Source organism: Drosophila pseudoobscura, chromosome X (assembly GCF_009870125.1).
Source record: "Drosophila pseudoobscura strain MV-25-SWS-2005 chromosome X, UCI_Dpse_MV25, whole genome shotgun sequence".
Classification (NCBI taxonomy): domain Eukaryota; kingdom Metazoa; phylum Arthropoda; class Insecta; order Diptera; family Drosophilidae; genus Drosophila; species Drosophila pseudoobscura.
The window spans coordinates 40141357-40169348 of NC_046683.1; the positions used below are offsets into that span (position 1 = coordinate 40141357).

The window sequence follows — 27992 nt, forward strand, 5'->3', positions numbered from 1 at the left end:
GATGCGTTGAAGCATCGATGAATGCCATGCCTGCCATGCCCTGCTCATGACTATGAGCCGTACAAATATTGTATTTTGATTGCGTGTGCGTACACTTTTGTACGGTGTACGGTGTACGGTGCACGGTGTACGGTGTACGGTATACGGTTGTTGTACATAAATACATACATATTGAAGGTTGTTGTTGTTGGCTTTTGGAGCTCTTGGGGGATCTGCTGTGTGCGTGTGTGTTTTTTTTTCGTAGGTTTTTATGATATTTTAATTTTATTTTTTTTGAATACCAAATGAATTGCTTATTGTTTTAAATGGAGGTTCGGTTTGGATGGAATGATGATGGGTTTGTTTCGATTGCTAATTAGCATAGCAGAAACACAAGTTCGGAACAGCGAGGAAATACTAAGGTAAATAGAGAGATACAGATACAATCATACTTCGTACTGGCCCTCGTACTCGTGCTTGTAGAACTATCTGTATCTGTGGCTGTGGCTATGGCTGTGGCTGTGAAGCAAAGCCAAACAAATAATAATAAATGGAAAAGAAAAGAGTGAATAGTACTAGTACCACCTAAAGAGAAACTAGTTTCCCCACTAATGAATGGAAACATAGAATGACAGAGAGAGGGATAGAGAGGTCTGTGCGTACAAAGATACAGATACATTCGTAGAGTGTAGTGGAGTGGCGTGGAGTGGAGTAGGAAGTGCCAGAGAATATGGCCAAAATGAAATGCCAATGAACCAAAGAGGCCAAATCATTCTTTTTTTTTGCTTTTTTATTTGATTTTTCATTTCCCCCTTTGGATTTTTGTTGTTGCTTTTGCTTTTTGAATAATTTATGAGAATGGCTTTTGCCATTCTACTGCTATTCTTTGCGGCAAGAAGCAGTAGAGTAGAGTGGAGTAGAGGAGGAGAATGTGCCATGAAATGCGGCGGCGCCCCAAAATAAGACTTATGGCTGGCCAATGGATGGCCATTTGAAAGTCTCCTCTTTGGAAATGGAAATGGAAATGCAAACTGCTTGAAGCATGCCCCACTGGGGTGTGGAGACTCTTATGGTTATAGATGGGGTCATTCATTCAATCATTCATTCATTTCAGTTGGGACTCTCCAAATCGGTCAGCGTGTCAGCAGCATATTGTGGATTAGATTGTGACTAATAGAAAAGCTTCGACGCCGACTTAGTTTGCGTATTTTTCTTAGTCAAGAAATATCTATAGATACTCCCCCACATCTACAGTGGGACACCCACAGACACAGAGACAGAGACACGGCACAGTGAAGCCAGTGGCAGAGGCAGAGGCAGAGGCAGAAGCAGCCGAGAGAGTAACAAAGTGTAACGAAGTTAGAAACAAAAGCTTTTAACGCCCACGCCAAGGCCAAAAGCTAATTTGCATATCTCGACACACACGAAAAAAACAACAACAGCAACAACAAAATGGAGAAAAAATTAAAACGAAAAATAAAAAGCAGAGAAACAACAACGACTCGCAGAGTCTTTCGATTCCTACATTCTACAGACCCGAAAAGTACATAAATACTCGCATACACGGATTCCGTGGAACACCGAAAGTGTTTAAAATATGGCCCGACAGCTGCGACCCCTTGACCTCCCGCTCTTTGATAACTACATGCTCCATGTCATGCAGATGCTAGCAGATTTTATCTGGTGGATAGCTCCCGATTCTTCCCGCTAGATTATTCAGATCCCAGTGGGTCTAAGATCTTTTCGTACATTCGGCAACCCCTGGGGTAGGTCTCCCAAAAGACAGAAGTAGAGAGCCCTGACAGTTCTTTGATGTGTTTTTGTTTGATGGAATCGATATCTTTAGATGATGCTTATCTGTTTAGTTGGGAATTTATATCGTTGGATCTCACATATGGTGCGGCGGGTCACCAAGTGAGATTTTCTCTTATGGAAATCGACGTATTTACATATATTTAAGGACATTTTGCAGCTCTCCCAGCCCCTGCAACGATCCACGATCCGGCTGTTCTGCTGGGGATGTACATATGTATGTATGCTAATGTATCTGCTGGATACACACAGGAAAACAGACAGACAGGCGTCGGGCAGGGCGCTCGCTGCTAAGGGGCCACCAATGTGCGTGTGTAACTAAATACAATGCAAATTTCTTTCGACTAAATTACTAAAAAACACCAACAGCAAAAACACACAAGAACAAACATTGAAATACATTACCACACACACATAAACACACACACCGACACATGGAAATTATATATATTTTACACCCCCATGACGGGGCACGTTGCAGGGGCATAATTAATTAGTGGAACAGAGAGGGCACGGAACTTGGACTACGACTAACCGGTGCCAGCCTGCTGCCTGGGGTTTCGGGGTCTGTTTCGGGGCTTTCAACTTCAGCTTCGACTTCCAGTTGCTTTTTATTTTCAGTTGTTTTTTTTTCGGGGTTTTTCGGTGCTAATGAGTACATATTGTGCGAAAAAAGCAGCCAGCGAATAAACAACAGAAAAAGCAAACAGCAAACAAGCAAACACCAAAAGCAGTTGGCAGGGCGGCAGAGAGCAGAATATATGTATGTATGTATGTATGTATGTATTTGTGTATGTGTGTACATATGCACATATGTATGTACAACAGCAAATGAAAGAAGTTTGCAGGCCACAGAAAGAACGTGGAAAGAAAGCGTGATAAGCGAATCCCAATGAGAAGCTCTGATAGCAAGCAGTGCAAGGCATGAAAAAGGGAAGCAGTAGAATCACTCACAGGGAACAAACGCAGTGCATACTTTGGAAGCAGGATAAGCAGTGCAGGGAAGAGAGTATAAACCAGCTCTAAGCAGACGAAAACTCGGAAGACAGTCCAAGAAAGCAGTGCAGAAAGTAGTGGGATGGGTGCCCGATCAGCGGTAGAAGCAAAAGGAAAGGGAAAAACAGGCAGCGAAAGCGGAAGGAAGCAATACCACAAACAAAAACAGAACAGCAGAAGCAGAGCAGAAGCAGAGGCAGAGCAGAGCAGAGGTAGCGCTATTAAAATGGATTCCCGCCGGACTTCCTGACCATATTATATTACCAGCTCCAGTCCCTGTTCCTATCTCTAACCACCTCTCTCTCTCTCTCTCTCTCTCTCTCTCTCTCTCTGTCTGTCTCTTTTTGTCACTCTGACCCACAAAAAACAACAACAGGAACAGTGACCCATAAAAGACAATGTGCAGCAACAGCGATAGCGGCAGCGAAAGTGATGACACAAAAAGAGACAGAGCGGAGAGGGGCCCGCTTGCCCGAAGCCCAACCTTCGGCTGGGCCAAGCCCACGTCGTCCGTGGCACAGCGCAGTGCATTAATATGATTAGCAGGCGAAAGATATACCTTCAAAGAAGGAGCAGCAGCAGGAGCAGGAGGACGAGGAATAATGCCATTTCCTGGAGCTAAAGCCAACAGTCCACGTGCCCAATGTCGGTGGAAGGTCACTCGCGCTGTGGGATGTCCAGCACGAAGCCAGTGGACCGAGCGAGCGAGCCACCATATGGCGGGCAGCCACACAACCACCGAAAAAAAACGAACGCACCAAAAGCTAATACAAAAACGTACCCAGCCGACGGCTATAAAAACAACAAAAAGAGAATCCAGAGTGCAGCCCACGTGCAAAGAGAGAGCGAGACCCAAGAAGGTAAGGTGTGCACACGAATGCACTTGAAACAGGTACCTGTGCCCCTACCTTCTGTGCGGGATATGCCTTGGACAAGGCACAACGCAAGCCGAAGATGCAGAGAGCGGAAGACCCGAAGAGTGGGAGAGTGGGAGAGCAGGAGAACCTCTAGGCTTTCGGTCGTGGGCGTGGGCGCGGGCGCAGACGCCGTCGCCGCAAAAGCAAAGCTGAGGAAGTGCAGTCAGCGTCGCAGCCACGCAGCCGCCAACGTAACTGCCGTTAACTTTGGCAATTGTCGCTGTCGCTGTCGCTGTCGATATCGCTGTGCCTCTGCTGCTGCACTGCTTGCCTTCTGCTGCTTGGCATTGCTGATAAGACAAGCCACAAGGCAGCGGCAGAGTGTGTCGGAGTGAAATGGGATCTGCATGACCCCCATGTTACCCCCCAAAAGGAAGTGCAAGTGGGGGAGGCGCTAAGGAAGGGAGGGCCAAGGAGTTATCGTTGATCGCTTAACCGTTTCACCTTCACCTGTTGCACTCCCCCCCCCCCCCCTTCCACCTTCCACATCATCCCCTTGGAGGAAGTTTTCTCAGTCTTTCATTTAGCTATGGAATCTGCTGTTGGCAATCATTTATCACCCCGCTTCGTTCCGTTCCGACCCGCTCCGCTCCGCACCGCTCCCTCTACCACTTCATTCCGTTCCATTCCACTGTGCTCCGCTCAGTTTCGTACAACAGAATGTTTAAACATTCAATTTCCCTATGCAAATTAGAAACAAAAACAGCATTTATTTTTTTCGGCTTTGGCGTTGGCTTTGCTTTTTGGTTGGTGGCTCTTTGGACCTTGAACAAGGTGAACCGTTCGTTCGTTAGTTCATTCGTTTGTTGATTGCTCACTTTTCAGTTGCCGGATCGGATCTTTTGTGACGAGTGCGGGTATACCCCGTTTGCAGAGTAATCCGGCACTATTATGGTTCTGGCAAAGCCTACATTTGTTATCGTAGACAACAGAGTACTGGAATCTCTTCTGCTTCGTAACTTAAGAATCTCTAGAGTCCATGCAGTTCTCCCGTTAACGTTGCACCTGATCTGAACGTGCAGGGTGTTCGCAGCTTCGGAACACTCAACATACAGGCTGCTTTCATTGTCGACACTTTTTTTGTTGTTGTTTTAAGTCGCTTGTTGAAGTTCAAAGTTAAGTTTTTGGCGCCTGAGCGCAACGAAACGAGACGAAGACAAAAGACTCACCAAAGACAGCAGCAAAAGAAAAGGCAAAGCAGCCAAGGAAGAGGAAGCAAGCGGAAGGTAGATCCAAAAAGATTAAGACAACAAAAAATTCACACCTCCAAAGTGGTGGAGCAGGGGAGGCCAGAGATTCCATGCAGACAATGCGGCGTATGCTTGATATTCCGCATGAAAAATTATGCATCAATCAATCAATGATTGCCCCCGGAGGTTGCTGATTGCAGGAGAAGAGATAAGAGGAACAACGGAATGGAACAAATCCTTTTTAGCTTAAAAAAATTAATAAATTAATATAAATCTCAACATTTCTCTCCCTGCGATCCCCTGTCTACTGCTCCTCCTCCATCATCGCCTTCTTCGGGGCACGCGACGCTCTCTCTCTCGCTCTCTCTCTATCCCTCCCTCTGTCTCTGCCAGATGTTGTTGTGGGGGCTCTCATCTGGTTGGCTCCGAAGGGGATTACGAGGGGATTACCTGTTATGTTAAAATCATCTCCAAAGCTCAATTTCAATTTAAATTTGCAGCTCCATCGTTCGCCTCCATCCCCCTTTTAGAATCCATTTAAATTTCTGTGTGTGTGCTGTTGTTGTTGTTCAATTTTTATATTGCGCAATGAATTTTTTTGTGCGAATGCGAATCAGCCTGGATCCCCACAGAAACAGATACAAATGACAGATACGCAGCTACAGATACACCGTATAATCGTGTGCGGTGTGTTTTTGTGTGTCTTTTTCCCATGTGCACACAAGGTGACAAATTGCCTTTTGATGCTTGCGGCGACATTGAAGCTGCATCCCAGCCCCACGCAATCCCCGCCCCAAAAAATGTATCTGTATCTCTGAGCAATCATATTTTTCCAGCAAAGCAATTTGTTTTGTCACAAATTTTTCTTTGTTTTACGAATAATTTTGCTGCCCCAAAAATGATCCCAAAAATTATATATATGTACCTATGTACACTTGTACGTACATGTGTGTATGTGTGTATATAAAACAAAAAAAGGAAAAATTAAAAATGTTCCCCAAGCGAGTTTTTCCCAGAGTTTTTTCAAGCTGCACTTAACATTCAAAGAGGGGAGGCGGATCGGCGGGTGATTCACTTTAATTGTTACGTAATTAAGATGCAAAACTATTATTATATTCGAGTTATTTATAACGTTTCGAGAGCATCCCCTCCGACGATTGTTTTCGGTTTTTTTTGGCAATTTTTGTTTGAACAATTTTGTGTCTGATTTTATGGATCAAAAAGCGTAACACATTCCACAGCAACAAAAGGCACTTCCCTACTGCCGCTGCTGCTGCTGCCCATCGCAGCGGAAAGTCATTAAGCAGTGGAGCGGCAGAGCTGGAGAGATTCGGTTTGGGGTTTGGGGATTCGGTTTTCGGGCTTCTAATGAGTTTTGCACAGCCATTTGTCTTGAGTGAAGAGATACAGCTGTATCTGTTGGATACATTTGCAGATTATTGTATGGGAAGAGGGGAAGGGTGAAGAGGGTGCTGGGAAGAAGAGAAATGATGCTTAACATCTGAAGATACAAGTATCCATAGGGGAAGATCCGCAGGATGAAGAAAGAGTAAGAAATGGGAATCATTAGAAGAAGATATAAGATATTGTATCTAAAGCCTTTGCTTCTATCTCTAGATACATTTTAAAGGATTCCAAGAATTGTTTTCCATTAAAAAAAAGGAAGAAGGATGAATCAAATAGAAAATGGGAATCATTAGATGATTATATCTTGAAACCGTGTTGCCTTGAGTCCTTGCCTCACAGATACAAAGGATGCATAAGATCTGAAGATACAAATATCTCTGGGAGGTCCGTTCTCTTGCTGTAGCTTGTATTTTGGCGATCTGTTTTCTATCACTGTATAAATATTTCATGAGAGCATATTGTATCTTTTATCTCGTAGCCCTGTTTTGTATCTTTGCTTCAATTTGAAGATGTATTTACTAGGGAAACCCCAAGGGAAGAAAGATTCCGAAAGGCCTTGTGAATCACATTGCGAATAGAAAAAGTATCTTTGAATTACTTGTGACAAATCTAACAGATGGAACAGATGGTGCTGTCTGTCTTTCTCTTTCTCCCATTAGATATCTCTCTGTAAGTTCGCTTATTTCATTTGCCTCTCCTTCTGTCTCCTCTTCTACTACTCCTCCTCGACTTTGTTTTTGGGGGGCATCTCCCTTTTTTGGGGGCCCCACAAAACATTTGTTGTCCAAGGGCCACGCCCACAGCTTTACACGATCTCTAGAGCTTCGAATCAAAGGCTGGGGAGGCGAAGCCATGCCACAGAGGCATGTACGGGGGACAACAACGCATTCAAGTCTCAAGTTTTTTGGGTTTTTAATGGGCCCCCACGCTGGTGCCCAACCGCTTCTCCGATTCTCTCCGGCAAACATGTTTCTCTATCTCTCTCTCTTTTTTGTTTGTGTTTTATTCTGTTTTTTTTTTTTTTTTGGCATGAGCGTGAGAAGAGCAGGGCTTTGTGATTGTTCGAAGCTTGAAGCTTGAAGCTTGAAAGTGGCTTCCAGGAAGCGGGGGAGCGGGGAAGGTGGAGCGGAGGGTATTCCAAGCGCCAGCCACAACATTTTTCAAGTTCAATTTCGTATTTGAATTTGGAATTTCTGTGTGTGTGTCGCTCGTTCTACGTGCAACGAAAGCAAAAGTCGCCCTCTGCTGCGGCAGCCCTCTCCTCCCCCTCCCCATGCCCCTCCGCCACAGTTTTCGGGCCATTAAAGCGCAGCAGAGCATGACGCGCCGCCGCCGCCGCCGCCGCCCGTTGCTGCAATTGAAATGACCAAAAAAAAAAGAGGCAAAGAGAGAGAGAGAGAGAGCGAAAGAGCTGGCGAAAAACGGAAAGAGAGAGAGAGAAAGAGTGCCAGGGGGGTGCCAAAATCAAGGGGGTGGCATGTCAACGGGAACTTAATTTATTGATCAAAAAAACAAAAACAAAACAACAACAAAAGGAAAGAAATAAAATAAGAATAAAAGCCAGGGGCATAAATAAATAAATAAAAACGACAGCGACAGAGGCAGCGGTTAAGCAGAAGGAAAGAGAGAGCGAGAGTGGGAGAGAGAGATACATAGATAGTAAAATAGCGAAAGGCTAATATTTTTGGTTTTTGGGTTTCCTTTTTAGCCTGCCTCCTCATTAAAGTGGTTCTTTTTGGCGAAAAATAAATTAGAATTAGATACGTATACGCATACGCATACGCATACGCAGGAAAAAGATACAGATTCAAAGATACAAAAGACAGAGAGCATGACGGAGAGGGAGATACAAAGCCAAGAAATGCGTAGATACAGAGATACGAAAACCAAACCAACGACGACACATTTCCAGTTTCTAGCCCCCCCAAAAAAAATGGGCATAAGGAGGAATAGAAGGAGGGAGAAGGCAGACTAGGAGCCCACCGCGGGGCAGTAAGGAGGAGGGACCGGGTCTCACATATGGCTGCAATTAAGTAATTTTTTGGAGCAACAAAGCAACACAAAAAACCAACAACAAAGTAATGATATATAGTATGTATATAAGAGAGACACAACGCCTAGGCGCAACGCCATAGAACCAATACGAAACGTAAGCAGCGACTAGATACGACTGAAGTGATACTCATTAGAAGGTACACGCGGAAACCAGCCTGTATGCTCATTCATATTTGTGATTTTAGATTTGAGATCTTTTTCAAGGTCTGTAGCTCTCATTTTTTCTATCCCTTACAACAGCTACAGTGATGATACACTGCGCGTAATGCGGCAGCCCACCTCGGTCAGTGTTTACTTTCCAAAGTGTAGAATATTATAATTTTTTATTCAGTTTTTAGTGGGACAAATCGTTAGTATTTGTGGAGCCTAAGACTGTAGACTCTAACGTCTTCATAGAGTATGCAACATTGGATAAATTGATGTAGCTAAATATACATATAGCTCATTGGAATAGCCATTTGTGGTTGATTTGATCTTGGATTTTCGTTTTTCCTCTTCTCCCTTAATCCCAATACACCCTTCTTTGTGATAAGGGGTATCTTACGAAACGAAACGAAAATTCGACAATTAAACCGAAAAAAAAAACTAAAACGAAGAAGAGGAAGAGGAAGAGGAAAAGAGGAAAAAGCAGCAGCTGGAAGCAGAGGGCAAAGGAAGAGACGCGAAAACCCGACCCCACATGAAACTTTTTTTTAAATTTTATTTAGTTCGTCTTTTTCTTCTATGAATTATATATAACATATATGTACATACATACATACATATGTACTTTTTGGTATTACACACATTTTATGTGCTGCTGCTACTGCTTCTTTTCTTTAGAAGTTACTGTTTTCCGGAAGCTCTTGCCGTTCTGGGAGGACGCTTTAGGATTTCGATACGTGTCCGTTCGCGGATGGAAAAGTTGTACAGAGAATCCCCCCCGGAGGAACTCTAACGAACTTCTTATGGATATAGGACTTTGTGGAATAGAATGGAATGGAATGCACACGAATGGCTTCAAGCACAAGAAACTGTACTTAAAAAGCGATAAGGGGAAATCACAGCGAAATGTATCTGCAATAAAGAACAGTATTCAGCGCTTCGGCATTCGAAAAATACAGAACAGAATCAGAATCAGAATATAGTACAACCAGAAACAGAAACAAACCCGAAAAATAAACCAAAAACAAAACCAACAATATTTAATGTGCTTCAAGGTTAGAAGACGGCGACGACGACGACGACGACGACGACGACGACGACGGAGAAGCGACGGCGACGTCGACGTCGACAGAGCTACAAAAAAAGAGAAAAAGAGAAAAACAATAACAAAAAACACCAAACGAAATGGGAAAAAAAAAGTTGTATAAAAAGCCAAACACCAAAAAAAAAAAGAAACAAAACGCACAACAAAATAAAATTCGTGATGAATTTTAAACAATAAAAAAAAAACAAACAACAAACAAAATGTTCCACCGCCAGAAAGAGGGAGAGGAAAAGAGATAGCGATAAAGCAGAAGAGGGTGAGTGGAGCAGGGAGGGTAAGGAGAGGTTAAGGCAAAAGGTTATACGCAAAACATTTCGGGGAAAGAAAAAGCCAGGGATAGAGAGAGGGGAAAAAACATAGAGTGAATGGAAATGGGGATACGGGCCAAGGCGGTGGAACGCTGGAAAGGCAACAAAAATATATATTGTGCGTGCGATGTCCATCCGTGTTCCATGGAGGAACGAATCGGAATGAGAATAGGTGTTCTAGGGGCCAAGGCTGTTACTGCGTCCGATTGGAAGCGCCTTGGCATGAATGGAAGGGTGTTTCGGTCAAAAACGGATTGGATTTTGGATTTTCCAGGTATAATCAGAGTATTCTTCACAGTGTTCACACCTCGATGGCATTACAGATACATATATGTATGTATCTATAGTTGGAGAAAATTGAGTATTCTCGTATCAATTACACTGGAAATCCTAAAAATTCTTTCATATTTAACTAAAATTGAATCCAAGTCGGAATCTAAGGTGATTTTGGGTAAAATTACATAAAACATTTCTTCAAGGATTCAAGGACAGCTCTAGAGCAATTCCATTGGATTTTCTAAAGTAGGGTATATTTCCATTCGTGACGATCCGCTGACACTGCCTTCTGTGTCTCTCTTCTTTTAAAAAACAAAAAAAAAAGAGTATTGTTATTTGTGAAGCGCTTTTTACGGCTACTCGGTATCGCATTTTCGACTGTCTCTCTGTCTGTCTGTCTGTCGACGGCAAAGTTGACAAATGGCAAACCGGTTACTGGCTTTGGCTTTTGGCCAGAGCTTCGCTCCGCCTCCGCCGCCGCCGCCGCCGCCGCTCCTAGTATTCCTATTCCAGTGGCCGGACTAAGCCCGGTCCGTCCGCTCCAGCCCGCCCCGCCCTAAAGCGGGTCTCTCGAAACGAAGTAAAAAAAAATATATATGTACGAAAAATACTCTTAAAAATATAAATAAAATACTCGTTAGCAAAAATCAAAATGCATACAAATTTCCAGCGAAAAAAAACAGCAACGAACCGCCTCGGAGAAAGCGCGTGGGTGAAATGGAGAATCGACTTCGGAAATGGGAATGGCAGACGGGAATGGGATTGAGGGGGGGAGGAATAGGGTGCCGCATAAATTGGTTAATGAATTTGCCCAAACAAAAAAAATGAATTGGAACGAATTAAGGCTTGATTGCACGATTGGTAAGGGTCGGAGATGCGGGTCGACCCGATACCCTTTTCGTTGCCTCAAAGAATTTTATAGAACGGCGGTGAGTCCAGAAATCGAGTGATTAAAGATTCATCCACCAAAAAATCAACTACTTTCAATCCCTCATTGACTAAAAGACAACAATTACATATGTACATATGCTACGAGGTAGTCCTCTACTCAAACATTTTTGTATCAATAGTTTCTTGAGTTTTCTTTCTTTTGATTCTTTTTCTATTTATCTATGCCATTCTTGTAACATGCGACTTTCCTGTTCCTGTTTGAATCAATCCCATAAGTATGTACTTCCCTAAAGTGTTCCTTCCCTGTTCGTTTCGTTTCGATTCCTTTCCTTCCAGTGAGGGTCCATTTCCTATCGTTCCATTGCATCAATCGTATCGTACTTGTTGATGCAATGCTTAGACTGCACCTCTCTGTGGACCGCCCTGAGAGTATTGGTTAAATCTGTTGAAATATTTACACATTTGCCACATGCTGCCGTTGCACACAGCAACAGAGAAACAGAGAGATGTGCGATGTGCGATGATGTTTACTTATACGACAGTTTTCATTGCTTTTTGGTTTCAAAAATCATATGTATTTTCTTTCGAAATTTGGTCTCACAAACCGACTGCATAAACTTTTGACAGTTTTGTGTCGTAGCAAAGGAAGCGTCAGATGACTTTTTGACAGCCACATGAATCTCTCGGTGAATAGAGAGGGAATACAGAATGAATACAGCCTGCAAATGAATGAATGATCGAATGGAAGTGTTCTGTTGAACAAAGATTCGAGACAAAAGCCGTCGATGCGCACTAAAAGTGTACAATAATAATTTGTGTGACTATTTTGTTTGATAGATGGAATCCATACACACATGTCGTTGCTTACCCTTCCTCTCCCTCACGAGTAACTGTAACTACTGCGTCGTCTTGGACCCTTCCTCCCTTGGGAGGGGGACTGACTGCCTGCCTGCCAACAATGGGAATCATTCATTCACTCGCACACCCAAAAAGATTCGTAGATTCGTTCGACGGCGGCACAGAGCCCATACATTGTACATGCCACACACTGTACTGTGCCCCCAACCCCTTTATGTGTGTGTGCCGGAGAAAGAGCGAGAGAGAGAGAGAGAGAGAGAGAGAGAGAGAGAGTGAGGGGTGTGGCATTTTCCGCAATTCGTGGCATAAATTCTCTTTGCGATAAAATGCGCAACGCGCGGGCCACAACTATTTGGGATAAGTAAGTCCTTTGGCCTCAGACAGCCAGAATGGGGGTTGGGGGTTGGTTTTTCATTGGGGGTTAAGGGTTGGGGGATGGCAGGCGTAGCTGGGCTAAGGGTTGTGGGGGGCGAGTGGGGGTGTGGGGTGGTGTCCATGTTGTGGAATTGGGGGTGGAACATAAAAATATTTATGAACTGAATGCATTTCCAAGAGTAGAAGTGAAATTATCCATAAATCCAATTGGCAATGGTTCTAGATACTTGGCATTGCCATTTTTATTCGATACGATTCCCCCTTGATGTATTCGTATATCTTTGTATCTGTGTCCATGTGCAGCGAGAGGGGGAACGGCAGACAGAGAAGAGCAGCGTAGAAAGAAGCGTGCGAAAAGAGGCAAAACACCTGTTAACCTTTTTTGGCCTGAAGAAAAGAGCGTGCGCTGCCGATGATGGGGTTTCCTTATGTGTGTGTCTGTATACTGAGCACCTACCAAAGAATGGAAAACTCGGAAGGAATGAATTCCTTGTTGGAGTCGATAAGGTATCAACGAATCAATGATAGATCCGTACGCTTTCTTTCGATGTATGTTCCTTTCTTTGATAACCAATGAATGAATGAGGATCGTAAATCCCCAGTGAATGGTCTCTTCAATGGCAGGAGTGCACTTGTGAATGCTCTTATGAAAGAGTACTCTTTAGAGAACCTTTGGGCACTGCTCCCTCCCAGTCGTGGAATTATTGGGACTTTCCCCAATTGCCGTCCCCCATCACGAGATGTTCAATGCGACGCTAGCGACTGAATGAATGTGTGAGTGTGGGGGAACCGTATAACCCCCTCTTGTTTATTCGCGAGCAATTTGCGATAATGTTCTGCGGTGGGGCGGCGGCAAACATGTGAGAAAAGTCACGTAGTTCTCGGAGGACACATAACATACGGAATATACCCATTCATTGCTCACCTGTTCTGCAGGATTCCTTCGATTGTGAGAAGAATGATGGCTGGTGCTGCTGCTACTGCTGCCAACACTGCTTGTTGTTTACTAACACTGTGTATACTCCAGCGTACGCGGGGAAAACACCTGTTTGCGGTCGGTTCTCTTTGGGGCACGCGGCACACTGTTATGGGGTCACTTTTTTTCAATGGGGCTTGGGGACAGATAAGGAGCAGGGGTTTGGTTTTCACTTGTGGCACTGCTACTCTTATGACACTAAAGCGTGACGCTGTTGTAAGGCATTTTGTGGTAGTTATTATTTCTTGTTGTTGTTTTTGTTGTTGTAACACTTTGTGGATTCAACACTTGAACAAAAATAATTGTACGATCGATCATCTGTTGTGTGTATAAATATATATATCTATCTTTTTATAAGGTGTATTCCCGATCTTGATCTTCAGTTTTTGTTGTTTTTTTTTTGTTTGTTGGGGTTGGGGTTTGGGGGGTAACGCGCGCGGGAGAGGGTTGCCACTGCGTTTTTGGGGGCAGGGGGGGGTTGCCACTCTCTCTCTTTTTCAGTTTTGAAATCTGCTTTCGAGCAGCGCTTTTCGGGCGGCAGTTTCAGAGTTGCTTTCCCGACGAAACCAGACGTTGAAATAAAAGTTCGAGCAACGTTCGAATTCGCTTAAAGCCAATAAGTCAGTCGGCGGCAGCGGCGCCAGCTGCGACCGAGACAGTGGCTGCGGCAGCGCTGTTCTAACGCCGCGCGAGCAACGAGAACAACGAAAAACGAACGAACGAACGAACGAACGAACGAAAACGAAACGGCAAAAGGCGCGGCTGACAATGTCGCTCTCCCGCTCTTCGCTCTCTGCCACGTTCTAAGTCGCAGTCGGAGCCAGCAGCAGGCAGCGGCTATAAAATCTAATAAGAACGTCGTCCGACGCCGTTTGGCTTTCGTGGTGGGTTGTCAGCTGGAAGGGGACGGGGCGGGACGGGGTGGGTCGGCACTGTCGGTCAGTTGGCGGGGCGGGACGACGGGCGCGCTGCTGCTGCGTTCGAGTCTGAAACACGCAAAGCACTGAAAAAGCGTCGGTCGCACCGTCTGGCCGACGCGCCGTCTCGCTATGACGGAACGCTTGGGAACGGGCCCCGGGCAAACACATAAACAAACGAGCCGCAAACATCAAGCAGTGGCGTCTGTCGTGGGGACTTATGAAAGCGAGCCCCCGTCGGGCTAAGCCGCTGGGCTTATGAATGGAAGTGGAAATGGAATTGAAACGGCACCCGAAGATATCCGAAAATTTGTACGACGCAAGTACAGTGGAAGCCTCTTCAAAACGAAATTTCTGCGGGGTTCGGCAGGGGCGAGAGGGTAATCTGACAGCCGATCGATTAACCTGGGGGAGGGATCAGACTTCGAAAATAGCACCCGCTCCTATCACTTTTGTTGCGTATTTCGGGGAGACCTTGTGACTTACCTTACCAGCCAGTGCCCACTGTGGTTGCCTCTCTCGCCCAGCACTCTCTGGCGAAACGCTTTGGCAGTGGAACGACGAACGAACCGCTGCTGCACACGCATTTCAAATGCAGCGACGTCGGCAGCGATGCCGTGACCTTGAAAATGTTTTTTATGCGGTGAGAGAGTGAGCTTAAGCGGCTTGCGCAGCCGGCTGCGGCTGGCTGAGTGGTGCAACAAATGTGTGCCGTGCCACAAATGAGGCGGGGGCCGGAGTCCATGAACATATTATGTCGCTGGGCGGCAGGAAAACTGCAAAAGGCGCCTGATAAGAGCGCGCAGCAACCATTTTGATAACGATGCGTGTTATCAGTGACTGTCGTGGCGGGCAGCAGAGGTAGACGCAGAGGCAGACGCACCGCTCCGCTTCGCACAAAGCTCAACCATGGAGTCTCCCCCGCCGCCCTCCCGCTCCACTATTCCATTCACATTTCACATTCACACTTTACAGGTGAGGGGCGAGGCGAGGCGTGGCGAGGGTGTTCGAAGGAGACCGGCCCGGCAAACAGAGGAGAGCAAAGAAACGCCGGCAACAAGCGCGCGCTAAACAATAACAAATGCCGCACAAGAGAGGGAGAGAGCCCCGCAGAGAGCAAGACGGCGAGAGCGAGTCGTAACTGAAGCTGAAAAAGCTGAATCCGATTCCATTCGTTTCGTTTCGCAAAAGTTTGTTTGTCCCACTCACGCTTCCACGCGACCGACCACCGATTCGTGGTTCGGGTCGCTTCGTCAAGTGAATGGTATAGAAGTGCTATTTTTAGACACTGGCTCGCATCACGCGCTGTCCCCATACGCTGGCGATCACGTCATTCGCCAGCCGATTGGTTGCTCGGCACCAATAGAAGCGACGTCGTAGTCGTCGTCGGCTCTGCGGCTAGCAGCAGGCAGCCAGAAACAACAAATATAAGGAACAGTAGAACGAACCTACGGAGGAGGCAGGCGGGGAGCAGAAAAGTTCTATGTCGCCGTCGGCGTCGCTGTTGGCATCTATCTAATGGCGAATTTATAAAGGAATGAAAAGAGCATTAAGAGTGGCAGGCAGCGGCCAGCGGGCCAGGCATATGGAAATTGTTGCAGCAGCTGCGACGCCCGAAGCGTGCCAAAAAAAATAGCAACAACAAAAAAGTGCCGCAGAAGAAAGTGCAGCAGTCGGCGGCTGCTGTTCCCCTGTTAAAGAGTCTCCGCCAGCCGTGGGAGAAGCACACCCATATGGTCTCCTCTCCCCTCTCTTTCCATCGGTTTCTCCTTATATTCCACTCCCAAACATTCACACACCCTCGCCCCTCCCCCTCTTCCTGTACTCTGCGGTCAGTAAAATTCATAGCTAAAATTTTTACTGTATGAAATGCAAAAAAAGTGTTATGTAAAAGCAACAAAAAACAAAAATAGTGAGAGGAGGAGGGTAGGTGTGGTGGACCCACCATGTACCCTGCACTACGTAAAGCTCCATTCTGACACACAGCAGAGTAGACTCCAGAGCACTGGTAGTAGAGCTCCGACAGGTGTCCAGAAAAAAGTTCAACAGATATACCCAGCTCTAGACAGGGTAGCATTAAGCAATTTCAATAGCAATTGCTGTGCTGCACTCTAATACATATACAAGCACATATGTACATATATCTGCATGTACATATGTACACATGTCCATGTAGTATATGCAAATAAAATTTAATCATTGCAAAAACTAACGAAAGCCGTAAAAAAATCAACTGAACAACAGTTTAAGGGTGTCTGGGTCGCGGGGTCGCCTTATTGATACCCAGCAGCAACAGAAACAGAAACTGCACGACCACCCACCCCAAAGCACACGAGTACAAGGCCGCACTTTGAATACTCTGGAAATTAAAGCAAAATAAAGATATACATATATGGGAAAGAATGGAATTAGGATCCGATGAGACAGTTCAAAATAAACTTGGAGTGGGGCAAGAAAAACCGCTCTGTTCTAGCAGGAGGAACATAGGGATTTAATCAAAACTTTAATCGAAAATACAGTATGAACGGGGGGAATAAAAAAATACACTCCTACGCTTATTGAAAGTGAAGGTGAAGCCATCCCCCACTAAGCACACCCCACTGGGATAGAGCAGAGGCAGAGATAGAGACAGAGACAGCGACAGAGACAGTGACAGCTACAGCGACAGAGAGGGGATGATGCTCTCTGGGGCTTTTTTGTGGGTCGAACCGCTGCCTTTGATGCCTCCTCCTCAGAAGCAGCGGCTATAATAATTTAATGGCTTTTCTTTGTTACTCACCAACCCCCTGCAAACGCCCCGTGCCCCCTCGGGCGCTCTGGCAATGCAAAAACTGCAATAAACAGCGAATGACTTTGTGAGCAATTATTAGCAACAAATTGAAATAGTGTCGCATAAAGCAAAAATAAAACTCAAAATTTGCATATTGATCGATCGGACGATCCATGGGGATCCATTAATATGGTTGGAGGAGGAGCACGGTGGGGGGGGAGTGGGCAGGGGATGAGTCGTAATCTAATATATGCACGGATCACCGAGCACCGGGAGCCCAATGCAGCCGGAAATGCTAAACGGATGAGCTAATCGATTGGGTAAGATCAGGGCCAGGAACAGGCATTCGACTCAGTCTCAGTCTCAGCCGCAGTCTCTGTCCAAGTCATCGATCAGCCCTCGCTTTGTTTCTCTTGATTTATATATCATGTAAGTGTCCAATGCCAAGCCCCCTCCTAGACACCAGAACACACACGACGACCACGACTACGACGACGACGAAAATGACAAGTCCCCACTGTGTGTGGAGAGGTAGAGTCTTGGGTGTGGAGCTGCCGAAATATTTGACAGATCACCAGCTATAAGATTGTCCAGCGATCCGATTCGGCAGTGGCAGCGGCAGCGGCAGCCGTCGATTGTCTGTCATTCGTTTACATCTCTGGACACTCATTTGTTTGGTAGCTGTTTACACCCAAAGTGGCGGAGGGGGGGACCGGGTAGAGTGGCGGTGGCTGGGTCTATGTCTGGGCTCTGAGTTCATTCCATTGGATCGTGGCTACTTGGCTACTGGATTTGTCTTTAATGGCTTAGACCTTAGAGAGGCGATACCCTTTCAAAGGGTAGTATAATTCTGAGCAGGAACTGGCCATTAAGTTCCTTAATCATCAAGAATTGTAGATTTTAAATTGGGACCCTCACGTGGCTTAAGCAACACTAAGCCGACCGAGGGGCACTGCTGCACGACGCAGTAGAGGTGCCTATAATCCGCTTAGAGTATTTCTTTCTTTCTCTTTGGTGTCCCCCAACTACATTATTTTTGTCGCTTGTTTGTGGATTTCGATATTCGATTTCGGATCTTGTTTTTCCGCATGCCAGTCCAGTCCCCCGATCTACGACTATCTATCGGAACCGAACCACTGCTTGCCCGTTCGCTTGATAGAAATTGAAAAGCAGTGTTCCGCAGATTAACACGTCCGAAGCGGAGAGGCGGAGAGGCGGAGAGCTATTGTTGCTCGCGGGTTAAATGACACGGTCGATGGCCAAATGTTTAACCTGTCCCCAAGTTCAAGCCACTAAGCAGCGGGTTATTGATGAGTATTTCGGTGGGTATTTGGATATTGGATGGTGGCAACATGGCAACAACATAACATCTTAATGCCCAACGAGTTTCAATGATGGGGGCATAAATCACTCGATGAGAGGCGATCTCTCAACATGGAATTGAATTCGATTGGTTGTTCGGATAGGTTTACTTTCAAAGAGTTTTCCTACAATATGCCACATTGTTGGGGGGTTCCGTGCATCCACGCTGCATGCCGCATGCCGCACTTCCTTTTTATGGCGCACGCAAGGCCCATAAAAAAAACTTGGCCGTATTCCGTGCGAGATTCGGTTCAGAGAAAAGACCCGAATGACGAATCCCACTATTTACAATGTAACACAAGTGCATGAGATAGCGCCATCAAAAAGATATCGTAGATATTCCAGGAATGTATCTGATATAAAATATACATGTACATATATATATCTCTATATTGAGATTATCTTTCACTTCATTCTTAAACAGTCTCTGGCTCTCTTTCTATGATAGTCTTAGCCTTAAGTCCATGTTCCATTCTCATGGGCTTCTAATGCAAAAACGTTTTTGTCGAGGCACACGCACTCTCTCTCTGTGAATTCTATGAGTAAGGGGTAGTTAAGGCTCTCTTGAAGGTATGCCCTGTAACCATTTGAAATGCCTTTCTATCGGGATTCCTTTTGGGAAAATGGAGTCATAGAGCCCTCGTGTAGATGACGAATTCAACCGAATGCAATGTACGCAAAAAAGAGTGATAGCTCCAGCGGGTTTCGGATCAAATAGAGTTTGATTCATGGGAATTCGTCTGACTAGGGGCTGACTAATTGCACTGATATCGCCTCTGCATTTCCTCTGAAATCAAAAAAAATAAACACGGAAGCGATGGCCAATAGCCGGGGAGATGCTTGACCAGCTCTCCCACTCCCTAGGTCCCTGGGAGGTAGGCTATTTTTCTCGTGCAATGTGCAAGGGAAACATTATTGTCTGTGGGCAGCAGCAGTGACACGCGAGGAGCTCTCCTCCTCTTCCGGCGCCGTGTAGGGGGTCTTTCCTGGGAAAAGCGGATCAATAACTTAGCACCAAAGCACGACACAGCCACGAACCAAGGGCGCTACTCGCTCCAACAACTTCAACTCGAATTTAAGTGACTGCCAAGAGAAGAGCAGACATCAGAGGAGCAACAGCAGAGCAGAGCTGGGCAGTATAGAGAAGAGGCCACCAGCGACAGTTGGCAACTGGTGACCCATTTTCCGATTTGACAGGACACACACACAGGAGACAGAGAGACATGGTCAAAGGAGGAGCCACACCCGAGAGGCACACACATACCTTGAAAGCGAAACTCTGCTCCCATTTGGGGGATCTGCCATATCCATATCGATTGCTGCCTCCCTCCTCGCTCCTCCCTACCCCCAAAAGCTAGCCAAAAAAAAAATAAAACCAGACCCATGGAACCGGAGTCCTGCACGCAACACGAAAACTTTCTTTCACATTTTTTCGACGCCCGCTTTTACGATACGAAATTACGATTGTATAATAAAGCAGCCCCGCGTGGAGTGCAGGGAGCATAGAGCAGGGAGCAGGGAGACGACGCCACGCCGATGGAGACATTGCCAGGCGGCAGTGGGCGCCCCCAGGCCAAGAGAGCCGCCATTTTGTGTGCAGACTTGTGGCGCCAGTTTTATGTACTCGACGACTCGACTCCGAGCAACACGCGTTCGCCAGCGGACCAAGGACCAAGGACCAGCCCCACACACACAGAGCAGAGCGACTGGCTGGCAGGAGGAGGACTGCGGATGTGCGACTACGACGACGCCAGCGGTGGACTAGGACATAAACTCATTTATTGTGTGGGGTGGCCCTCTCCCCTCCTGGTTCCGTGTCCGTCCGGTGGTCGCCGCCAGGCGGGCGTGCGCTACGCAATTAATTCAAACACTCGAAGGACGTAGGACACAGGACACCGAGCACAACAGTCAGTCCTCCCCAATCATTTGGTCAAAAGGTGAAAGCCTGAAAGGCTGAAAGCCTGGAGCATACATATTTGCGTTTGTGATTTGAGGCCCTGCCATGTGGTTAATGGCGTCAAACAAACGATTGCCATACCAGCCAGCGACCTAGCCCTCTAAGCCCTAGGCCAACATTTTCAATGAAGCTCTGGACTGAATACTGGACTAATGTCCCACGAAGCCCCCGAGCAAGTAGACGTCCTCTTAGCGAGCAAGAGCGACTGGATTTTGGATTTGATTGTAGCATTTCGGTCTTCCTCGTTATGCACAAGTACACACATATACATTCGTATATGTACTATATGAATTCTCGGAAGGCCCATCGTTTCACTCGTTTTCCATCGATATCTTTTCAATCAGAGATATATTTGTTACAGAACAGAAACCGAAATACAGAAATGTGTAGATCGTCTTTCTGCAAAGACGCTTTCAACTCTTTTGATATTCGCCGAATAGCAGAGGGGTAGGGCACAACTGGAGCTGCTTTTGAGAGGCAACGCACCGTTACGTGGAGGCCGCTCTCCACACTTGATAAGCTCTGGGACGGGGGTTAGAGGCGACTCAGGGCCCTGGTGATAGCAGCAGTGGAATGTTCTCAATGGAAGCGTGAATCATATCCTCAAGAAACATATGTACTCGTAGTCACTCACGAGTCGTGTGAATGAAATAAAAGATTGCGGATACGGATACGGATACAGACAAGGGCGTACCCAGGATTTCGCGAAGGGGGAGTCGGATTTTTTGTCGATACATGATTTTTACGCATAAGATTATAATGTTATTAGGAAAATCATATCAAATCAATTAAGCAAAAACCATGTTTTTGCGACTTCCGCCCCCTGGGTACGCCCTTGTATGCAGATACGGTGTTTCTTGTTTCTATTTATTCTTTAATCCTTCAGTGTAATATTCTTCCTTTTTTCTCTTCATTCCTAAATCAATCCTCATTTAGAAATAAGTATAATATTATGTGTTTTTTTTATAAGAAACACAAGTGAGAAGTAGATTCCCAGATAGAGTTAGGAGCCCTACGATTAGTACCCAAGTATTTCCATGGATGACACAAAACAGAAGTTCATTTTCTTTACTTTGGAATGGCATTTCTATCTCTCATTTAGGAACTAACTCAACGATTATATATTAATGCTTTTTGTATAGAAATTTGTATCAGCATTTGCTGTTTGGCTTGTGAGTCAGTCTATCCCAAAAAAGATGTGGTCCTTTGGATCCATGGATGATTTCCATTCGACGATGCTTGCAAAATGTTCACCCGAAAAGTAAGGGTATCTGATTTTTCTTTTCGATATGCTTCTCTATTAATCTTCATTCGAAGATGGCTGTTCCATTGGAGAAAGCTGTAAAATGTTTATCAACATTTGTGCAGCTTTTGTGTAGAATCTCAACGAAAAGTGAGGATGTAGGAGCTTTCCTTTGGATGATATGTGGGGTGTTCACTGCTCTAAAATCTGTAATTCTATATTCCCGAGTGAATAAAGCTGTTTATGATCTATGGGGCACATGGTTGTAAGGGTCTATGCATTGATAGAGGTTGAAAAGATAAAATGCGTCAGAGATCATTAGGAAACAAGTCCTGTCATAGGCTTATCAGCCTGCTGATTGATGTGGCTATCTCTGATGTTCGGTTATGACAATCGACACCTCCAGAAAACAATCGAGTATGTGGCGCCGGTGCCTGGTGGTCTGCTCATGGCGGGACTCACGGATCATCTGGTACTGGCATATATAGCTATCTCAAGGAGCTCATAGAAGATGATGTTCTCCAGGACCGTGGGATCGGTCGGTGGTAGATTTACGCCGCACACCACCTCAAAAAGCAAAGGCCGTGGAGGCCATCGTTTGCACTCGCCTTAAATGCGCAGAAATAATACATTCTGCTTGAGATCAGTCGCGTAGAAGGACACCATGTGATGGACGCATAATAGGGACTGCATCATCGACCTGTCGGCCTGCACAGCCGTAAAGCACGGGACTTACTCTGGAGTTGCATAACCACTCATCGATATCATCCTGTACTAATCCCCCACTAACTAATGCCCCCATGTGCACCAGTTGAGCTGCTACGCCGTAGAAGGACTCGTATAGCTGGACATTGCAGAAGGCAGTCATGGCACGTACCGCCGGACTATGGCGCTTGTTCATTTCCATGATGGTGGAAATCTGATGAGCAGGATCGATAAAGGTACATACCTCCTTTATTACATGAGGTATCTCCAGATAGTGCTGGTCTATAGTACATGAAATCATTTGGTCAAAATAGCAATCGCTGCGCATTCAAGACGTTAACGATTGGCAATAAATCATAAGCGCCCCCCGATACGGATACGGAAAGGCCATCGATCGTTGGTGTTTCGGATCCCTGTAATTGCTAATTATAAACGGAGAAATAGTGCCAGCCCCTTCTGCGATTGGTCGATTGTTCCCCACTTATCGCTCGCCAATCCGCTGGCAGAATTTTTCCACGATTACTGACCCAAAAAGAGAGAGCGAGAGGAGGGGACCACAATAGAGGGCTCTGTTCGGCCTTGCCGATTAGATATCGGGCAAGAGACATTAAGTCATGCTCTATATGTGGGGACTACAAGTCTACTGGACTAATGGACTAATGGACTACTCGACTGAGCTATCTTTTTGGCTATCTAATGAATGATTTGTGTCTCAGATACTCACGTTTAAGAGTCCTTTTCTTTGATGGACATATAATACACACATGTGTATGTATGTTGTATTATTTACTGCAAAAGATCCTGTTGTTTCTTCTGTCGCTTCCTAAAAAAGAAAGAAAAAAAGATTATGGAAATCGGGTGAAGAAACAACCAATAATAATAGTAGCATACATATGCAAATCACATACATACATATACTGTATACTGTATACTGTATACTGTAGACGGTAGACTGTATACTGTATATTTATTTTGTGATTTGCGATTAAGTCGTTTTGCTTTTTTCATTAACACCGCCACAGCGGTCCATCTCCTCCCCCCTGGCGTGGATGGGCCCCCTGCAGTGTTGGCAAGCTGTCAACCAAGCCCCAAAGCCAACTCCATCCCCATACCCCTCAGGTCTGAACGAGAGATGTGCGTGAGCCGAGGGACTCGTGAGCGAGGTCGTGAGCGTAGGAGTACAGATCGAGCGAAAGACTCTTCTCATTTGAGGGATTCTCCTTATTCCTTTTGTGTGTTTCCCTTCCTCTCTCTCATTTCGCTGGCAACATTTGTGCGTGCATGCCTGAGCTCGTGCGTGCATGCGTTATGTCGTGACTGGCGCATTTGTCGCACCTCTGGCAACGCCCTCGGGCCTGGAAGACGTTGGCCAAAAAGCCGCTCCGCTCAGCTCTGCTCAGCAGACACTGGGGCGGTATGCCTGGCAGGCAGCTCTGCTTTTGATTAAGCTCATTTGCATTTGAATGGGACAGTGTTGGACGCTAACGCGGACTCCAACGCGATGGTCTCCCCACAGTCGGGCGATATGCGATGGTTTTATGTTACCCAGTGCCGCCGTGGGCCAGAGGGGAGCAAAGGTGCCACAGAGGTGGTGGCTTTGAATCTCTAATAAGCCAAGTTATTTGCGCATGACTCAACAATGGCACGGCGTCGGGCCGGTCGTCAATAATATTCATGATCCGCGCGAGAGTCGGGTTAGTTGGGCAAATATTTATAGAGCCGCTCACCACACCCCACACCCCACACCCCACCCCTGGCGCCCCTTGCAACATCTATTCAATTTGCATTTACAATAGTGTTCCCCCCCACTGGCCAAGGCTCCCTCGATCCAAGCGGTCTACAAGTGCTGGCAAGCCGACTATTTTTAGCACGATTAATAACTCCCGCTCTCCAGCCAATCAGTCTGGCAGCGCTGCCCGCCATAGAAGCCACGAAAGCTATGAGTATTCATTCAGCTTTGGATATGAGTGTCCCTGCTGCTGAGTAATAGTGGGGGAGGAACAAGTGCATCTACTGGGGGTTTCTTTCTTCTGTCTGCCAAAGAGGACCATCACCTGCATGAGATCACTGAGTTAGACGCTTGGGGTGGACGGGGAGCAATGAAAGACGTAACATCAGCGGCGGTAACATCAGGAAAAGAATGAAAGTTGAAGGCAAGGATAACGGAACTATGAATAAACATATGTACATGCATCCATACACTACTGGCCAACAACAATAAGTATCATACATCGGTATCGTGCTAATTTGTTTTGGAATAGCTTTGGAATAGAACTTTCGTAAACGAAAGGTTGGAAAGGTTTGCCAAATATTTTAATACAAATTAAAGTGGGGTACCATCTTTATAAAATTCTATGCTTACATTTTTGCTAGATGGACATTTTTTGACTGGCCAAAATAATAAGTACACTGGTGTTATTTATAAATTTTAAAGGATTTGATAAGGATTTGGTCAAAGGATTGCTGGTTTTTATTGAGTTCTTTCATATTTAAGTACATGAGATTTAAAAAAATTCTTTAGATAGGCCGTACTGCTGAAGAAAAGAAGATTTCCATTAATCTTCGAAAAGAATGGAAAAGTCTCCGGGAAATTGCGAAGAGTCTTGGACGCTCGGTATTTTTTGTTCAGAATGCTATGAAATCAAAAGTGCTTACATCGTCAGTCTTGCAAAAAAGGATCCGTTCATGTCTTCCAAGGCCATACACGCTCGAATTGGCAAAGAAATATCAGCTCTAGCTCTGATGGTTCATCGGAGACTTCAATTTACAGACTTACCAGGACGTATAGCCCGAAAAGTTCACTTACTCGGAGTAAAAATTTGAAGATGAGGCAAAACTTTGTCAAAAGTCATTTGGCATGGTCTGGGCCAGATGGGTCTTAAAAAGGGAATAATATATTATTTTGCGACAAAACAAAAATAAATCTCTTTGATAATGACTCCAGAAGTTGTATACAACGACCCAAAGGCCAAGAATTCGACTTCCGGTACACAAAGAAAATGGTTAAGAACGGAGACCGATGTATAGGTATCTGAGGCTATTTTTCTTGGCATGGCGTTGAGCCGCTACATCGCATAATTGATCATGTGATCCAATTCGGGTATAAAAACATATTGACAGTCATTATACAACCTTAAGCTGAGGAAAACATGCCCTTGAGATGGGTCTTTCTACCGGAAAATTACCCAAAGCACACCTCAAAGGTGGTGAAGGCTTGGTTTACGGGAAAAAATGTAAACGTTATGGCTTGGCTAAGTCAGTCTCCTGACTTAAACCCATTTTAAAACCTTTGGGGTGACTTAAAACGTTGAATTGGTAAAAATTCTTTTCGAAAAGAAAAAGAATTGTGGAGAATTTGTGCAAAAAACGTGGTGTGAGATTCCAGTGGAGACTTGCCGCAAACTTATTGCTAGTATGCCAAGAAGAATGGCCGAAATCATCAAAAATAAGTGTGGCTATATAGGATACTATTAACGGATTATAAATTATAAGAAAAAAGTGTAAAAATGTTGATACGCTTTTAGTTTTTCGCTTTGGAAAATTGCTGTACTTATTATTTTGGCCAGCCCTTATTTATGATTTTAAGGTTCAATCGATCATAAAATATATATTTGAAATGAAAAACGCTGATGACAAACATTTTTATAGTCTATTGTAGGTTAGAAAACTTAAAGTAAATTTGATTTTTTAATTATGTTTATTAGAAAAGTTTTATAGGGCGTGAAAGAAAGCTCATAAGCGTGTACTTATTATTTAGGCCAGTAGTATACATACAAACATATGTGCACAAAGAAACACACATTTTGCGGCGAATGCGACATGTGTATTACATTCTATTTCAGAAGGAATAGAAAGAATAGTGTACACTGTACACATTCTTCAAATAAATATCATTGAAATTGAGACACATATGTATATGTACATATGTATGTACGTATGTACCAGAAATCTAATTACAACAGAAAAAAAATTGTGATATTTGCATACATACATATCTGCAGAGTTTATGAAAAGGTTTGCATTAAAACGCGCCGAAGTCTTAGAGTCCCCTCTCCGTCTCGAGGTACAAACAGTTGTAGAAGGAAGAACGAACGGCAACAGAGATGTCGAAGCCAGCCGTAGAACGAACGGCAACAAAACAAAAGCCGAAGCCGAAGCCAGCATAGAAAACGAAAGGCAGCAGAGCAGCCACAACGAAAACCGACAGCAAACGCAGTACAGTACAAATTGTAACGCAATCGAAGAAGCTGCAGCAGAAATAAAAAAGCAAAAACAATAACAACAACAGATACCGAAGCACAGCCGAAGCTAGCATAGAGCAGCGAGCCGAAGCAAACGCAGACGAAGAAGCTGCAGCATGAAAATAAGCAGGAAGAACAACAAAAATGGTCGTCCATGTGTCGCGCATTCGCATGGTTGATCTCCAATATCCCGCCTCACGGGCCGCCCCTCACTCTGATTTTAGATGTCCATTCATTTCACTGTTGTGTTTTCTCCATTTTCGTTTCCTTCGTTTTTATACAATTTTTCACTTTGCCAAAAAGCAAAACGCAATAATTTCCAATTACTCTGTCTCTGTCTCTGCCGCTCTCTGCTTCTATCTTCATTGTCTGCGGGTGGAGGGTGAGAGGGGGGGCTTTAGCGGGTCGGGCATTGTGGATGAATTAGTCAGGAAATTAATTAATCAAAACTAACGCAAAAAGCAGCAACAACAATTCAAGAACAGCAAAACGTAAAAATAACAACAGCAAACAACAAAAAATACAGAATTTATGTAAAAAAAAATACGTCGCTCTACAATTTGTTGCCTGTCATTTGCTTATTTTGTGTGGCGCTACCCTCCCCCCACCGACCGCTGCTGCCATGCCCTGCTTTTGCTATTGTTTAATTTGTGTCGCTGGCTTTTTTTCCGAACCCTCTGGCAACGCTCCTACATACACACACACGCACACACACGCACACACACATACCAGCATACAGCCGAACAACCTTGAGAGGCGCTTAAAATGATTTGATTATTATATTAATATTGTTTCTATTTCTGTTTTTTGTGCCCCAGTAATGAGCGATGGCGGGGTGGGACGGAGCACAACCAGAAACAGAGAAGGCGGCGCAGACGCAGACAAACAGAAGCGACGCGGCAGAATAAAAGGCGCATACATCTTACATTTTCCGCCCTTCTGTTGCTTACCGAAGTTTTGGTGTTCTCTTTCGATCCGCTCTTTGGCTTCTATTCCTCATTCCGGTCTGCCTTTCTGCCTATTCCACACTACATCGCAATCCAGATCGAAACTCAAGTTCTGTGGACACGTACATACATAGATTTTCCTTCGTTTTCACTTTCTATTTTTTGTGGTTTTTCTTTTTGCGTAAAGTCAGGTTTTCTTCTACCACTCTTTCTTATTCTTGTCTAGTGAGACGTTTTCAACTTTGGATCTTTAAAGAAGCTCGTGATTTTTACGCACCTCCCCTCGAAAATTTCAATTTAATTAACTTTAGCACATTTTTCGCTTTCGGTACAGCTTGCGGTTATATTTTTCACTCACACACACAATAACCGAAAAGATAGAAGAAAATGTTGTTTGCACATAAGAAACATAACCCAACTTTCGCGGTGGCAGAAGAGCAAGAGCAGTAGAACATTCGAGATAAGTACATTCGAGAAGAATGCGGCATCGATAACATTACCTTTTTTCGATGCTTTTGTGCCACCGATTATTACGCTGCCCAGAGATGGCAAGGCCACACT

At 45.0% G+C, this 27992-nt stretch overlaps 1 protein-coding gene and 1 long non-coding RNA gene across 2 annotated transcripts in view; both read right to left on the bottom strand.

Annotated features, from left to right (window-relative positions):
• Atf3 (Activating transcription factor 3) overlaps window positions 1–14303 on the bottom strand; it is a 42304-nt gene extending 28001 nt beyond the window's left edge. The window contains exon 1 of the mRNA XM_033384357.1: window positions 13239–14303. The gene's annotated coding sequence lies outside the window, so the exon portion shown is untranslated. The remainder of the gene's footprint in view (window positions 1–13238) is intronic.
• Window positions 14304–21356: 7053 nt separating this feature from the next.
• LOC117184997 (uncharacterized) lies at window positions 21357–27906 on the bottom strand. Its single transcript, XR_004470482.1, has 3 exons — window positions 27435–27906; window positions 22968–23066; window positions 21357–21634 (listed from the first exon to the last, which is right to left on the bottom strand). It is a non-coding gene; the product is annotated as an uncharacterized lncRNA (long non-coding RNA).
• Window positions 27907–27992: the final 86 nt, after the last annotated feature.